Below are 14854 nucleotides of genomic sequence, written 5' to 3'. Positions count from 1 at the left end.
AATGTACACTTCTTTTTCATTTAAACAAACTTTATTTACATGTCACAGAGGGACATTTCATAACATTCTATGTGCCGGTGTTATGTCAAATACTGTCTCCCCATCGGAGCGTGTCCGCCCCATACTGCGCAGGCGCAGCGCTTGCGCAGTAAGGAGGACAAGGAGCCGTCGAAAGTCTCCGAAGAGGAGTCCAGGTTCAAGCCCCACCATCCAAGTGGACATACGGTAGCAGTTAGTAAGAGGGCCCCTTGCCGCTCTTCAGGCATGGCCTTGCTTCGCTCGGCAATTTTTTTATTCTAACTCTATGTCCACTTGGATGGTGGGGCTTGAACCTGGACTCAGTGCGCAGGCGCCGTTCATCTTCGGAGACTTTCGGAGTCTCCTTGTCCTCCGTACTGCGCAAGTGCAGTACAGGGGGAACACTATCCAACGGGGGACAGTATATGACAGCACACCAGCATGGGATGAACACTAGAAAAAAATAAATAAAAATAAGTATTGCATGCAGTACTTTTTTTTTCCCAGCATGCACCACCACCACGCAGTGGTGTGAGCCAGCCACACCGGAGACCAGGCATTTCGGCTTGTCTTGTAATGGGGGTGAGCTGGAATAGTCGCCCCAACGCAGTCCCACCACACCTGTTGTCAATGTACCCTAATAGCAATGGCAGTCGCAGGAGGTTGTACACATGCCATGGCAAAATATATACCCTACATCATGCTGGGCGCTGCGGAATATGACCGTTCAAGTGACTGGGGCTGCACAGCAACTGCTCTGCAACCGAGTTTAATGCACAGAGCAGCAGAATGGTAGCTTTACCTCCCACCACTGCACCGATCATACCCTGACTGTCCTGTGTCCTTATCCGGATCCCTGGGTCCTCACCCTGGCTCCCTGGGTCCTTCTCTGGTTTCCCGGGTCCTCCGTATGCTCCTCCAGGGCCCCCCCCCCCATTCCGGACCTGTCAGGATGGAGAGTGGAGGAAGGAGCCGGTAAATATCTCACCAACAAACTGTGTTTAAAATGTTTCAGTTTATGAATGGAGAGGAGCCACTGCCCATTCATCTGCAGTGCAGCTGAGGCTACAGAGAAAGGGGCTGGGGAATCTGTGTCCTCAGTCCCTTTCCAGGTCTCAAAAGGGAGATGTCCGGGGTCTGTTTAGACCCCTAATCTCTCCCCAAAGCCCCCCCCAACAGGACTGAAAGAATTGTAATAAATACATATTTAAAAGGTTACATTGTAAAAATAATAAAAAATAAATAAATAAGTAAATAATAAAATAAAAAAAACACTGACACCGTCCACCCCCCCTCCCCCCCCCCCCCCAAAAAGGAAAGCATTGTAAAAATAAAAAATACAACAACAAACAATGTAAAAAAAAAAAAAAAAAAAGCTACTGACACAATCCAAGCTTCATCAGTGCCACCTATGAGTGCCCATCAGTGCTGGATATTAGTGCCACCTCATCAGTGCCCACCAGTGCTGGATATTAGTGCCGCCTCATCAGTGCCACCCAGTGCTGGATATTAGTGCCGCCTCATCAGTGCCACCCAGTGCTGGATATTAGTGCCGCCTCATCAGTGCTGGATATTAGTGCCGCCTCATTAGTGCCCACCAGTGCTGGATATTAGTGCCGCCTCATCAGTGCCCACCAGTGCTGGATATTAGTGCCGCCTCATCAGTGCCCACCAGTGCTGGATATAAGTGCCGCCTCATCAGTGCCCACCAGTGCTGGATATTAGTGCCGCCTCATCAGTGCTGGATATTAGTGCCGCCTCATCAGTGCCTATCAGTGCTGGATATTAGTGCTGCCTCATCAGTGCCCACCAGTGCTGGATATTAGTGGCGCCTCATCAGTGCCCACCAGTGCTGGATATTAGTGGCGCCTCATCAGTGCCCGCCAGTGCTGGATATTAGTGGCGCCTCATCAGTACCCACCAAAGCTGGATATTAGTGCCGACTCATCAGTGCTGGATATTAGTGCCGCCTCATCAGTGCCTATCAGTGCTGGATATTAGTGCCGCCTCATCAGTGCCCACCAGTGCTGGATATTAGTGCCGCCTCATCAGTGCTGGATATTAGTGCCGCCTCATCAGTGCCTATCAGTGCTGGATATTAGTGCCGCCTCATCAGTGCCCACCAGTGCTGGATATTAGTGGCGCCTCATCAGTGCCCACCAGTGCTGGATATTAGTGGCACCTCATCAGTGCCCACCAGTGCTGGATATTAGTGGCGCCTCATCAGTGCCCGCCAGTGCTGGATATTAGTGGCGCCTCATCAGTACCCACCAAAGCTGGATATTAGTGCCGACTCATCAGTGCTGCATATTAGTGCTGCTGTCACATGACAATAAATAAAAGTATCAGTAATCAGTATCGGTCTTAAAAAAGTGGTATTGGTGCAGCCCTCGGTGGTTATGACCGGAGTGCAGATCATTTTTTCTACATGACTCTACTCAGCCAGTGACTGTGGATCGATCACCTGGGCGCTCTGCTATCTATATGGTGTATGGGTAGTAGCACTGACTTTTCTGTTTATACATTGGTGCAACCCTGAGTGTCCAGGATTGACAGACCAGAAGCAGCGCATGCACAGTGTATTCCATGTATACTGCTCTTTATCTTCATCTTTTCTGAGGAAATCCGTTTGTGTGACGGCGGAGTATAAACACGGAGATTACTGCTGGCGTGGACTTGGTGGTAATTGATCTGCGAGTGTCTGTGTGCGCGTGTGTGTATGACTGCTATATACACACACATAAATGGAGGCTGACAAGTGTTGACAGTGAAGTGACAGATCCCTCATCCTCGGGGGTATTATGGGTATTAGGCTGAGGCCGGCCAATCAGATTGGATAATGAAGTCTCAGGGGAGAAAGAAACACTCTGACTTTAGGAAGAAGCTGTTCTCATATCTGACAGCGGAGATCCGCACACACACGATGTACATGCGTCCCGCAGAGATCTCTCCCTGCGTCTGCAGCTTTCCATGCGGAGAACCGAAAAGGCAAGTTTATCTAATGGCAGCTCACACATTTTCTGGAGCTCCGCTTAGCAAACTGGCGATGATCCGTTTTACACTTTTGGTACAGTTACTAGTTGGGCACTGAACCCGAAAATTCAGGAAGCCAAAAACCAAAAACGGACTGTTTAACCACTTGCAGACCGGACCATTTTGCTGGTCAAAGACCAGACCACTTTTTGCGATTCGGCACTGCGTCGTTTTAACTGACAATTGCGCGGTCGTGCGACGTGGCTCCCAAACAAAATTGATGTCCTTTTTTCCCCCACAAATAGATCTTTCTTTTGGTGGTATTTGATCACCTCTGCGATTTTTATTTTTTGCGCTATAAACAAAAATAGAGCGGCAATTTTGAAAAAAACGCATTCTTTTTAACTTTTTGTTATAATAAATATCCCCCAAAAATATATAAAAAAACATTTATTTTCCTCAGTTTAGGCCGATACGTATTCTTCTACATATTTTTGGTAAAAAAAAAAATCGCAATAAGCGATTATTGATTGGTTTGCGCAAAAGTTATAGCGTTTACAAAATAGGGATAGTTTTATAGCATTTTTATTAATAATTTTTTATTATTTTTTTTTTTTACTAGTAATGGCGGCGATCTGCGATTTTTATTGTGACTGCGACATTGTGGGGGACCCATCGGACATTTTTGGGACCATTGTCATTTATACAGTAATCACTGCTATATAAATGCAGTGATTCCTGTGTAAATGACACTGGCAGTGAAGGGGTTAACCCAGGGGTTGACAAATTTGCTTGGAATCTAGGAGCCAGCTAAAAAAGTTAGGAGCCAGGTCCGTGACAGCGATCTGGACCTGTCCCTGGCCTGACATGGAGACAAGTGAGGGGAAGATAGCCCCAAGCCCCTCACCTGTCTCCAAGTAATTGCCCCCCATAGCTCTTAGAGGGACATTTTATTTATTTTTTTCAAATGACAATTTTTTTTTTAAATTGCATTTTAGTGTAAATTGAGATGTGAGGTCTCTCTGACCCCAGATCTCATATACAAGAGGACCTGTCATGCTTTTTTCTATTACAAGGGATTTTTACATTCCTTGTAATAGGAACAAAAGTGACACATTTTTTTTTTTTTAAAGAACAGTGAAAAAAATAAAAATAAAAGTTAAAATAAAAAAAAAAATACAGAGACCTCCTCTGTAACTTAAAAAGTGCAACCTGTAGAATTTTTTAAATGTCGCCTATGGAGATTTTAAAGGGTAAAAGTTTGTCGCCATTCGATGAGCGGGCGCAATTTTGAAGCATGACATGTTTGGTATCGATTTACTCTACGCAACATTATCTTTCACAATATTAAAAAAAAATTGGGCTAACTTTACTGTTGTCTTATTTTTTTTTTTTTTATTAAATACATTTTCCCCAAAAAAGTGCGCTTGTAAGTCCGCTGTGCAAATACGGTGTGACAGACAGTATTGCAACGACCACCATTTTATTCTCTAGAGTGTTAGAATAAAATATATATATAATTTTTAGGGGTTCTGAGTAAAGGGAAGGAAGATAGGCTGGCAGGCAGGGAAAATTAGCATTGCATCCATTAGCATTGCTGGTTGTAATTCCAACGGCCACCACAAGAGGGCGCCAGATTACAGAAGGAACCATAGGATCGTAGAAGGCCTCAAAGCCGGGGGCTAAATTACCGGCCGGCGGCGGCGCGGCCCGAAGCGATCGCGCCGGGGGGGGGCCGCGGAGACAGCATACCCCCAGCTGTGCTGCCCCAGGCGCCAGGTCTGGAATTCTAGTCGCAAATGCGACCGGGCGCCCGGGTTTTGTCGAGCCCTGGGTTAACCAGTGGGTGGCAGTGTAGGGGTTAAGTGTTCCTAGGGATGTGTTACTAACTGTGGGGGGCTTGGGCTTTAATTTAGTGTACACTGATCTCTGCTCCAATCACATGGAGCAGAGATCAGCGTCACTAGTTGCTAGGCAGAATGGAGAAATGTTGTTTATACAGCATTTCCTCCATTCGGCCGCTCCGTGAGACGATCGCGGGAATGCCCACGGCGATCGAGTCCGCGGGTCCCGCAACCGGACTCACGGGGGTCCCGACCAGCGTGGGAGCGTGCCGCCGGTGGCGCGCTCCCGATGGCAGGGCGGCATCGAATATTGGACGTACCTGTACGCCAATATGCCTGCCCGTGCCATTCTGTCGACGTACATCGGCGTGCGCTGGTCGGGAAGTGGTTAAAAAAAGAAAAAAAACGATCCTGTTCCTTTAAAGCATGTTATATAGCACAGTGCTTGTGCTGTGAAATTTGAAATTTGAAATTTTTTTTTTTTTAAAGTCAGCAGCTACAAATACTGTAGCTGCTGACTTTTAACATAAGGACACTTACCTGTCCAGGGCGCTCGCGATATCGGCACCCGAGGCTGAACCGTCCCCTCAGTCCTCGGGTGCTGCCGCCACCATCTTCGGTAAGGGAATCAGGAAATTAAGCCTTGTGGCTTCACTTCCCGGTTCCCTACTGCGCATGCGCGAGTCACGCTGCGCAAGCAGAATGGTCCCTGCTGTCTCTGAGACTCGTGTGTTTAGCACCAGAAAGTGTGGTGGAACGGGAAGAGGCGTAGACTCTCACAGGAGTCTTAGACAGGTATCTGCACCCCCCCCCCCCTGAAAGGTGCCAAATGTGACACCGGGGGGGGGGCTCCGAAAAGCGGAGGTTCAATTTTTGTGTGAACCTCCGCTTTAATGCCGTAAAAATGTCAGTGTTTTCTTACTATAGTTCCCTCTGTTAGAGAACGTTAAGCTCCCAGTGTATGCGTTTTATAAAAATATGCTGCCTAATACCTTATTTCCGAGCACCCCCTTCACATGAGAGGTCCCCCCATCCCATCACAGGTTAAATGCATTACATCATAGGCCCCCCACCCAAAGATCCCTCCCATCACATGAGAGGTCCCCCCATTACATGAGACCCCCCCCCCATTACATCAGAGGTTAAATGCATTACATCATAGGCCCCCCCAACCAGAGAGCCCCCATTACATCAGAGGTCCCCCCATCACATGAGACCCCCCATTACATCAGAGGTTAAATGCATTACATCATAGGCCCCCCCAACCAGAGAGCCCCCATTACATCAGAGGTCCCCCCATCACATGAGACCCCCCATTACATCAGAGGTTAAATGCATTACATCATAGGCCCCCCCAACAAGAGAGGTCCCTCCATCACATGAGAGCCCCCCTATCACATCAGAGGTCCCCCCCATCACATCAGAGGTTAAATGCATTACATAATGAGCCCCCCCATCACATAAGACCTCCCCATCACATGAGAGGTTAAATGCATTACATCATAGGCCCCCCAATCAGAGAGCCCCCCCATCAAATCAAAGGTCCCCCCATCACGAGAGGTTAAATGCATTACATCATAGGCCCCCCACCCAGAGAGGTCCCCCCATCACGAGAGGCCCCCCATCACATGAGACCCCCCCCATCACATGAGAGGTTAAATGCATTACATCATAGCCCCCCCCCCCCCCCAACCAGAGAGGTCCCTCCATCAAATCAGAGGCCTCCCCATCACATCAGAGACCCACCCCATCACATCAGAGATCCCCCCATCACATCAGAGATCCCCCATCACATCAGAGATCCCCCATCACATCATAGCCCCTCAATCACATCAGAGGCCCCCCATCACATCAGAGGCCCCCCATCACATCAGAGGCCCCCCATCACATCAGAACATCCCCCCCATCACATCAGAGGAGGCCCATCATCACATCAGAGACCCACCCCATCACATCAGATCCCCCCATCACATCAGAGATCCCCCCATCACATCAGAGATCCCCCCATCACATCAGAGATCCCCCCATCACATCATAGCCCCTCAATCACATCAGAGGCCCCCCATCACATCAGAACATCCCCCCCCATCACATCAGAGGAGGCCCATCATCACATCAGAGACCCACCCCATCACATCAGATCCCCCCATCACATCAGAGATCCCCCCATCACATCAGAGATCCCCCCATCACATCAGAGATCCCCCCATCACATCATAGCCCCTCAATCACATCAGAGGCCCCCCATCACATCAGAGGCCCCCCATCACATCAGAGGCCCCCCATCACATCAGAACATCCCCCCCATCACATCAGAGCACCCCCCCATCACATCAGAGCACCCCCCCATCACATCAGAGGAGGCCCATCATCACATCAGAGACCCACCCCATCACATCAGAGATCCCCCCCATCACATCAGAGATCCATCACATCAGAGATCCCCCCATCACATCATAGCCCCTCAATCACATCAGAGGCCCCCCATCACATCAGAGGCCCCCCATCACATCAGAGATCCCCCATCACATCAGAGCCCCCCCATCACATCAGAAGCCCTCCCATCACATCAGAAGCCCCCCATCACATCAGAGATCCCCCATCACATCAGAAGCCCTCCCATCACATCATAGCCCCCCCCCATCACATCAGAGTGCCCCCCATCACATCAGAGATCCCCCATCACATCAGAAGCCCTCCCATCACATCAGAAGCCCCCCATCACATCAGAAGCCCCCCATCACATCAGAAGCCCCCCATCACATCAGAGATCCCCCCATCACATCATAGCCCCTCAATCACATCAGAGGCCCCCCATCACATCAGAGGCCCCCCATCACATCAGAGATCCCCCATCACATCAGAAGCCCTCCCATCACATCAGAAGCCCCCCATCACATCAGAAGCCCCCCCATCACATCAGAAGCCCCCCATCACATCAGAAGCCCCCCCATCACATCAGAAGCCCCCCCATCACATCAGAAGCCCCCCATCACATCAGAAGCCCCCCATCACATCAGAGATCCCCCATCACATCAGAGATCCCCCATCACATCAGAGATCTCCCATCACATCAGAAGCCCTCCCATCACATCATAGCCCCCCCATCACATCAGAGTGCCCCCCATCACATCAGAGATCCCCCATCACATCAGAAGCCCTCCCATCACATTAGAAGCCCTCCCATCACATCAGAAGCCCCCCATCACATCAGAAGCCCCCCATCACATCAGAGATCCCCCATCACATCAGAAGCCCTCCCATCACATCATAGCCCCCCCATCACATCAGAAGCCCCCCCCATCACATCAGAAGCCCCCCCATCACATCAGAGGCCCCCCATCACATCAGAGGCCCCTCATCACATCAGAGTCCCCCCCATTTCATCAGAGATCCCCCCATCATAACAGAGGCCCCCCATCACATCAGAGATCCCCATCACATCAGAGATCCCCCATCACATCAGAGGCCCCCCATCACATCAGAGGCCCCCCCATCACATCAGAGGCCCCCCCATCACATCAGAGGTCCCCCCATCACATCAGAGGTCCCCCATCACATCAGAGGTCCCCCCATCACATCAGAGATCCCCTATCACATCAGAGATCCCCTATCACATCATAGCCCCCCCATCACATCAGAGATCCCCTATCACATCATAGCCCCCCCATCACATCATAGCCCCCCCATCACATCATAGCCCCCCCACCACATCATAGCCCCCCATCACATCATAGCCCCCCATCACATCATAGCCCCCCCATCACATCAGAGGCCCCTCATCACATCAGAGTCCCCCCCATTTCATCAGAGATCCCCCCATCATAACAGAGGCCCCCCATCACATCAGAGATCCCCATCACATCAGAGATCCCCCCATCACATCAGAGGCCCCCCATCACATCAGAGGCCCCCCATCACATCAGAGGCCCCCCATCACATCAAAGGTCCCCCCATCACATCAGAGGCCCCCCATCACATCAGAGGCCCCCCATCACATCAGAGGTCCCCCCATCACATCAGAGGCCCCCCCCCATCACATCAGAGGCCCCCCATCACATCAGAGGTCCCCCCATCACATCAGAGCTCTCCCTTATAATAAGAGCATCCAATAACATAAGAATCATCCCTATACAACAGAGGCCCAATATACATGAGTCACAACTGCCCCCCCCCCCAATCATATCAGTGCCCCCATCACCTCAAAGAGCCCCTATCACAGGTGTACAGCCCTAAGTGGCTGGAAGCTCTTATTTACATTGGCTTTACCGCCCTCTGGCAACATGTCTAAGTGGGGATTTCCCTTCCTTTGGAGAGATTTCATCTCACTTCCTTCTATAGTGTAAATTCTCCCCAGAGGGGTTCAGACAGCAGAGAAAAAAAAAAAAGAAAAAAACTTTCATTACTCTTGCAAAAGAAAATTCTTGGTTGCTAGGTCACTGTCAGTCACATAGCATCCTTGGCTACCACGTTGCTGTTGATCACACAGCATTCTTGGTTGCTATGATGCTGTCAGTCACACAGCATTCTCGGTTGCTATGAAGCTGTCAGTCACACAGCATTCTCGGTTGCTATGAAGCTGTCAGTCACACAGCATTCTCGGTTGCTATGAAGCTGTCAGTCACACAGCATTCTCGGTTGCTATGACGCTGGCAGTTACACGGCATTCTTGGTTGCTATGAAGCTGTCAGTCACAAAGCATTCTCGGTTGCTATGACGCTGTCAGTCACAAAGCATTCTCGGTTGCTATGACGCTGTCAGTTACACAGCATTCTTGGTTGCTATGACGCTGTCAGTCACACAGCATTCTTGGTTGCTATGAGGCCGTCACACAGTATTCCCGGTTGCTATGACGCTGTCAGTCACACAGTATTCCCGGTTGCTATGACGCTGTCAGTCACACAGTATTCTCGGTTGCTATGACGCTGTCAGTCACACAGTATTCTCGGTTGCTATGACGCCGTCAGTCACACAGTATTCTCGGTTGCTATGACGCCGTCAGTCACACAGTATTCTCGGTTGCTATGACGCCGTCGGTCACACAGTATTCTCGGTTGCTATGACGCCGTCAGTCACACAGTATTCTCGGTTGCTATGACGCTGTCAGTCACACAGTATTCTCGGTTGCTATGACGCTGTCAGTCACACAGTATTCTCGGTTGCTATGACGCTGTGAGTCACACAGTATTCTCGGTTGCTATGACGCTGTGAGTCACACAGTATTCTCGGTTGCTATGACGCTGTGAGTCACACAGTATTCTCGGTTGCTATGACGCTGTGAGTCACACAGTATTCTCGGTTTCTATGACGCTGTCAGTCACACAGAATTCTTGGTTGCTATGACGCTGTCAGTCACACAGTATTCTCGGTTGCTATGTTGCTGTCAGTCACACAGTATTCTCGGTTGCTATGACGCTGTGAGTCACACAGTATTCTCAGTTTCTATGACGCTGTCAGTCACACAGAATTCTTGGTTGCTATTATGCTGAAGGAAGTGCAGCCAACAGCATCTTTCTGAGTGTGTGGCGGACATAGGCGCAGACTCTTACACTGGCAGAAATATGAATTTCCTGAATCTGTCCTGAATGTTGGAATCCTCCCTGAACCGGGAGAAGGACTTTCCTGAACTCCGTGCCGGTGTTCTGCCTAATAGAGTCCGGCCATCCATATGTGTCCGCTCCGTACTGCGCATGCGCAGTACGGAGCAGACGAAGCTTCGGAAAATCTCCGAAGCTGAACGGCGCCTGCGCCGTGAGTGGAGGAGGTAGCCCCACCATCCAAGCGGACATAGGGTTTAAAATTTTAGAGGGCTCCTCGCGGGCGAGCTTCGCTCGCCACGCTTCGGGCTCGGCCTCGCTGCGCTCGGCTCTTTTTTATTCTAACTCTATGTCCACTTGGATAGTGGGGATAGAACCTGGACTCACGGCGCAGGCGCCGTTCGTCCTCGGCAATTTTCGGAATCTGTGTTCCTGTGTACTGCGCATGCGCAGTACGCAGAGGACAGCATCTGATGGAGGACCCTATTTGACAAGACACCGGATCTCATCAAGTGACCCAACCGCCAATCACCTATCACCAATCATTTACTGACCTTAAATGTGCGGCCAATGGCAACGACAAATACGATTGGTCCTGAGATCTGATTGAATAATGGAGGGTGATGGAATGTGACAACACCGCTACAGTATATGTCAGCCTTATATACATATAATAATAGTGTGTGACTGTGGGGGAGGGGACATTGGAGTGTAAGCTCCTGTGGTACAGAGAATGATGAGACTGTGGGGGAGGGGACATTGGAGTGTAAGCTCCTGTGGTGCAGAGAATGATGAGACTGTGGGGGAGGGGACATTGGAGTGTAAGCTCCTGTGGTACAGAGAATGATGTGACTGTGGGGGGAGAATGATGTGACTGTGGGGGAGGGGACATTAGAGTGTAAGCTCCTGTGGTGCAGAGAATGGTGAGACTGTGGGGGAGGGGACATTAGAGTGTAAGCTCCTGTGGTGCAGAGAATGACGTGACTGTGGGGGAGGGGACATTGGAGTGTAAGCTCCTGTGGTGCAGAGAATGACGTGACTGTGGGGGAGGGGACATTAGAGTGTAAGCTCCTGTGGTGCAGAGAATGGTGAGACTGTGGGGGAGGGGACATTAGAGTGTAAGCTCCTGTGGTGCAGAGAATGACGTGACTGTGGGGGAGGGGACATTAGAGTGTAAGCTCTTCTGTACAGAGAATGATGAGACTGTGGGGGAGGGGACATTGGAGTGTAAGCTCTTCTGTACAGAGAATGACGTGACTGTGGGGGAGGGGACATTAGAGTGTAAGCTCCTGTGGTGCAGAGAATGGTGAGACTGTGGGGGAGGGGACATTGGAGTGTAAGCTCCTGTGGTGCAGAGAATGATGTGACTGTGGGGGAGGGGACATTAGAGTGTAAGCTCCTGTGGTGCAGAGAATGATGAGACTGTGGGGGAGGGGACATTAGAGTGTAAGCTCCTGTGGTACAGAGAATGATGAGACTGTGGGGGAGGGACATTAGAGTGTAAGCTCCTGTGGTGCAGAGAATGATGAGACTGTGGGGGAGGGGACATTGGAGTGTAAGCTCCTGTGGTGCAGAGAATGACGTGACTGTGGGGGAGGGGACATTAGAGTGTAAGCTCCTGTGGTGCAGAGAATGGTGAGACTGTGGGGGAGGGGACATTAGAGTGTAAGCTCCTGTGGTGCAGAGAATGATGTGACTGTGGGGGAGGGGACATTAGAGTGTAAGCTCCTGTGGTACAGAGAATGATGAGACTGTGGGGGAGGGACATTAGAGTGTAAGCTCCTGTGGTGCAGAGAATGATGAGACTGTGGGGGAGGGGACATTGGAGTGTAAGCTCCTGTGGTGCAGAGAATGATGTGACTGTGGGGGAGGGGACATTAGAGTGTAAGCTCCTGTGGTGCAGAGAATGATGAGACTGTGGGGGAGGGGACATTGGAGTGTAAGCTCCTGTGGTGCAGAGAATGATGTGACTGTGGGGGAGGGGACATTGGAGTGTAAGCTCCTGTGGTGCAGAGAATGATGAGACTGTGGGGGAGGGGACATTGGAGTGTAAGCTCCTGTGGTGCAGAGAATAATGTGACTGTGGGGGAGGGGACATTGGAGTGTAAGCTCCTGTGGTGCAGAGAATGATGAGACTGTGGGGGAGGGGACATTGGGTGTAAGCTCCTGTGGTGCAGAGAATGATGTGACTGTGGGGAGGGGACATTGGAGTGTAAGCTCCTGTGGTACAGAGAATGATGAGACTGTGGGGGAGGGGACATTGGAGTGTAAGCTCCTGTGGTGCAGAGAATGATGAGACTGTGGGGGAGGGGACATTGGAGTGTAAGCTCCTGTGGTGCAGAGAATGATGAGACTGTGGGGGAGGGGACATTAGAGTGTAAGCTCCTGTGGTTACAGAGAATGATGAGACTGTGGGGGAGGGGACATTGGAGTGTAAGCTCCTGTGGTGCAGAGAATGAGACTGTGGGGGAGGGGACATTAGAGTGTAGGCTCTTCTGTACAGAGAATGATGAGACTGTGGGGGAGGGGGACATTGGAGTGTAAGCTCCTGGTGGTGCAGAGAATGATGAGACTGTGGGGGAGGGGGACATTAGAGTGTAAGCTCTTCTGTACAGAGAATGATGAGACTGTGGGGGAGGAGACATTAGAGTGTAAGCTCTTCTGTACAGAGAATGATGAGACTGTGGGGGAGGGGACATTAGAGTGTAAGCTCTTCTGTACAGAGAATGATGAGACTGTGGGGGAGGAGACATTAGAGTGTAAGCTCTTCTGTACAGAGAATGATGAGACTGTGGGGGAGGGGACATTAGAGTGTAAGCTCTTCTGTACAGAGACTGATATGACTGTGGGGGGGGGGGGGGACATTGGAGTGTAAGCTCCTGTGGTGCAGAGAATGATGTGACTGTGGGGGAGGGGACATTAGAGTGTAAGCTCCTGTGGTGCAGAGAATGATGTGACTGTGGGGGAGGGGACATTGGAGTGTAAGCTCCTGTGGTGCAGAGAATGATGAGACTGTGGGGGAGGGGACATTAGAGTGTAAGCTCCTGTGGTGCAGAGAATGATGTGACTGTGGGGGAGGGGACATTGGAGTGTAAGCTCCTGTGGTGCAGAGAATGATGTGACTGTGGGGGAGGGGACATTAGAGTGTAAGCTCCTGTGGTGCAGAGAATGATGTGACTGTGGGGGAGGGGACATTGGAGTGTAAGCTCCTGTGGTGCAGAGAATGATGAGACTGTGGGGGAGGGGACATTGGAGTGTAAGCTCCTGTGGTGCAGAGAATGATGTGACTGTGGGGGAGGGGACATTAGAGTGTAAGCTCTTCTGTACAGAGAATGATGTGACTGTGGGGGGGGGGGGGCATTGGAGTGTAAGCTCTTCTGTACAGAGAATGATGTGACTGTGGGGGGGGGGGCATTGGAGTGTAAGCTCCTGTGGTGCAGAGAATGATGTGACTGTGGGGGAGGGGACATTGAAGTGTAAGCTCCTGTGGTGCAGTGATCCGTCCTGTAGAAGGGGGAGGGGCTGGAATGGAGGGGGAGGGGTCAGTCAGGTGTGGTGGAGATGCTGTAGAACCTCTTCTCTCCCCTCCCCCCTCTCACCTGTCCCGGGCGGTCAGTGCCGGGTGTCGGAGGGTCCCTCTGAGGCCTCCCGCTGTGTCCCGGGCCCCGGAGTCGGCTGTTCTCCCCGGGCTGCCATGCTGGATGAGAAGCCCCCCGGAGCTGGCCTGTCACTGAGGGGAGTCCGGCCTGAACGACCACCACACAAACCGACCAATCCGGAGACGCGATACACAAAGCCCACGAATCACAACCGAGGACGGACCACCAATCACAGCACAGGAGAGACCACCAATGACAAAGGGCGGGGACCGGCAGCGCGCCAATCGACTGACAGAGAGGGGAGGGGGCGGAGCTGGAGTCCCCTAATTCTCCTCAGACTCCTCTGCCAGCTTCTCCGTATAACGGAGGAGAGAAGTGTTGAGGTATATAGAGTACCATGAGGGAGGCGTGAGGTATATAGAGTACCATGAGGAGGCGTGAGGTATATAGAGTACCATGAGGGAGGCGTGAGGTATATAGAGTACCATGAGAGAGGCGTGAGGTATATAGAGTACCATGAGAGAGGCGTGAGGTATATAGAGTACCATGAGGGAGGCGTGAGGTATATAGAGTACCATGAGGGAGGCGTGAGTATATGGAGTACCATGAGGGAGGCGTGAGGTATATAGAGTACCATGAGGGAGGCGTGAGGTATATAGAGTACCATGAGAGAGGCGTGAGGTATATAGAGTACCATGAGAGAGGCGTGAGGTATATAGAGTACCATGAGAGAGGCGTGAGGTATATAGAGTACCATGAGAGAGGCGTGAGGTATATAGAGTACCATGAGAGAGGCGTGAGGTATATAGAGTACTATGAGGGAGGTGTGAGGCACAGAGCATTATTGGTACACACATACCTCCTTAATAATCCATCCTCTATA

At 51.0% G+C, this 14854-nt stretch overlaps 1 protein-coding gene across 6 annotated transcripts in view; it reads right to left on the bottom strand.

Moving 5' to 3' along the window:
* The window catches only part of ST3GAL3 (ST3 beta-galactoside alpha-2,3-sialyltransferase 3), a 690822-nt gene that overhangs the window by 625878 nt on the left and 50090 nt on the right, over positions 1-14854 (bottom strand). The window contains exon 1 of one of the 6 annotated variants that reach the window (XM_077450692.1): positions 13972-14163. The exons of 2 other annotated variants lie outside the window; for them this stretch is intronic. The gene's annotated coding sequence lies outside the window, so the exon portion shown is untranslated. Of the gene's footprint in view, positions 1-13971; positions 14164-14854 lie in introns of those variants that run through there. 3 more of the 6 variants (XM_077450698.1, XM_077450699.1, XM_077450700.1) reach the window with 3 other exon arrangements.

Source organism: Lithobates pipiens, unplaced genomic scaffold (genome assembly GCF_037356315.1).
Source record: "Lithobates pipiens isolate NorthernLeopardFrog02 unplaced genomic scaffold, aLitPip1_a1.2 Scaffold_23, whole genome shotgun sequence".
NCBI lineage: Eukaryota > Metazoa > Chordata > Amphibia > Anura > Ranidae > Lithobates > Lithobates pipiens.
This window is presented reverse-complemented; position numbering and strand designations above follow the sequence as displayed.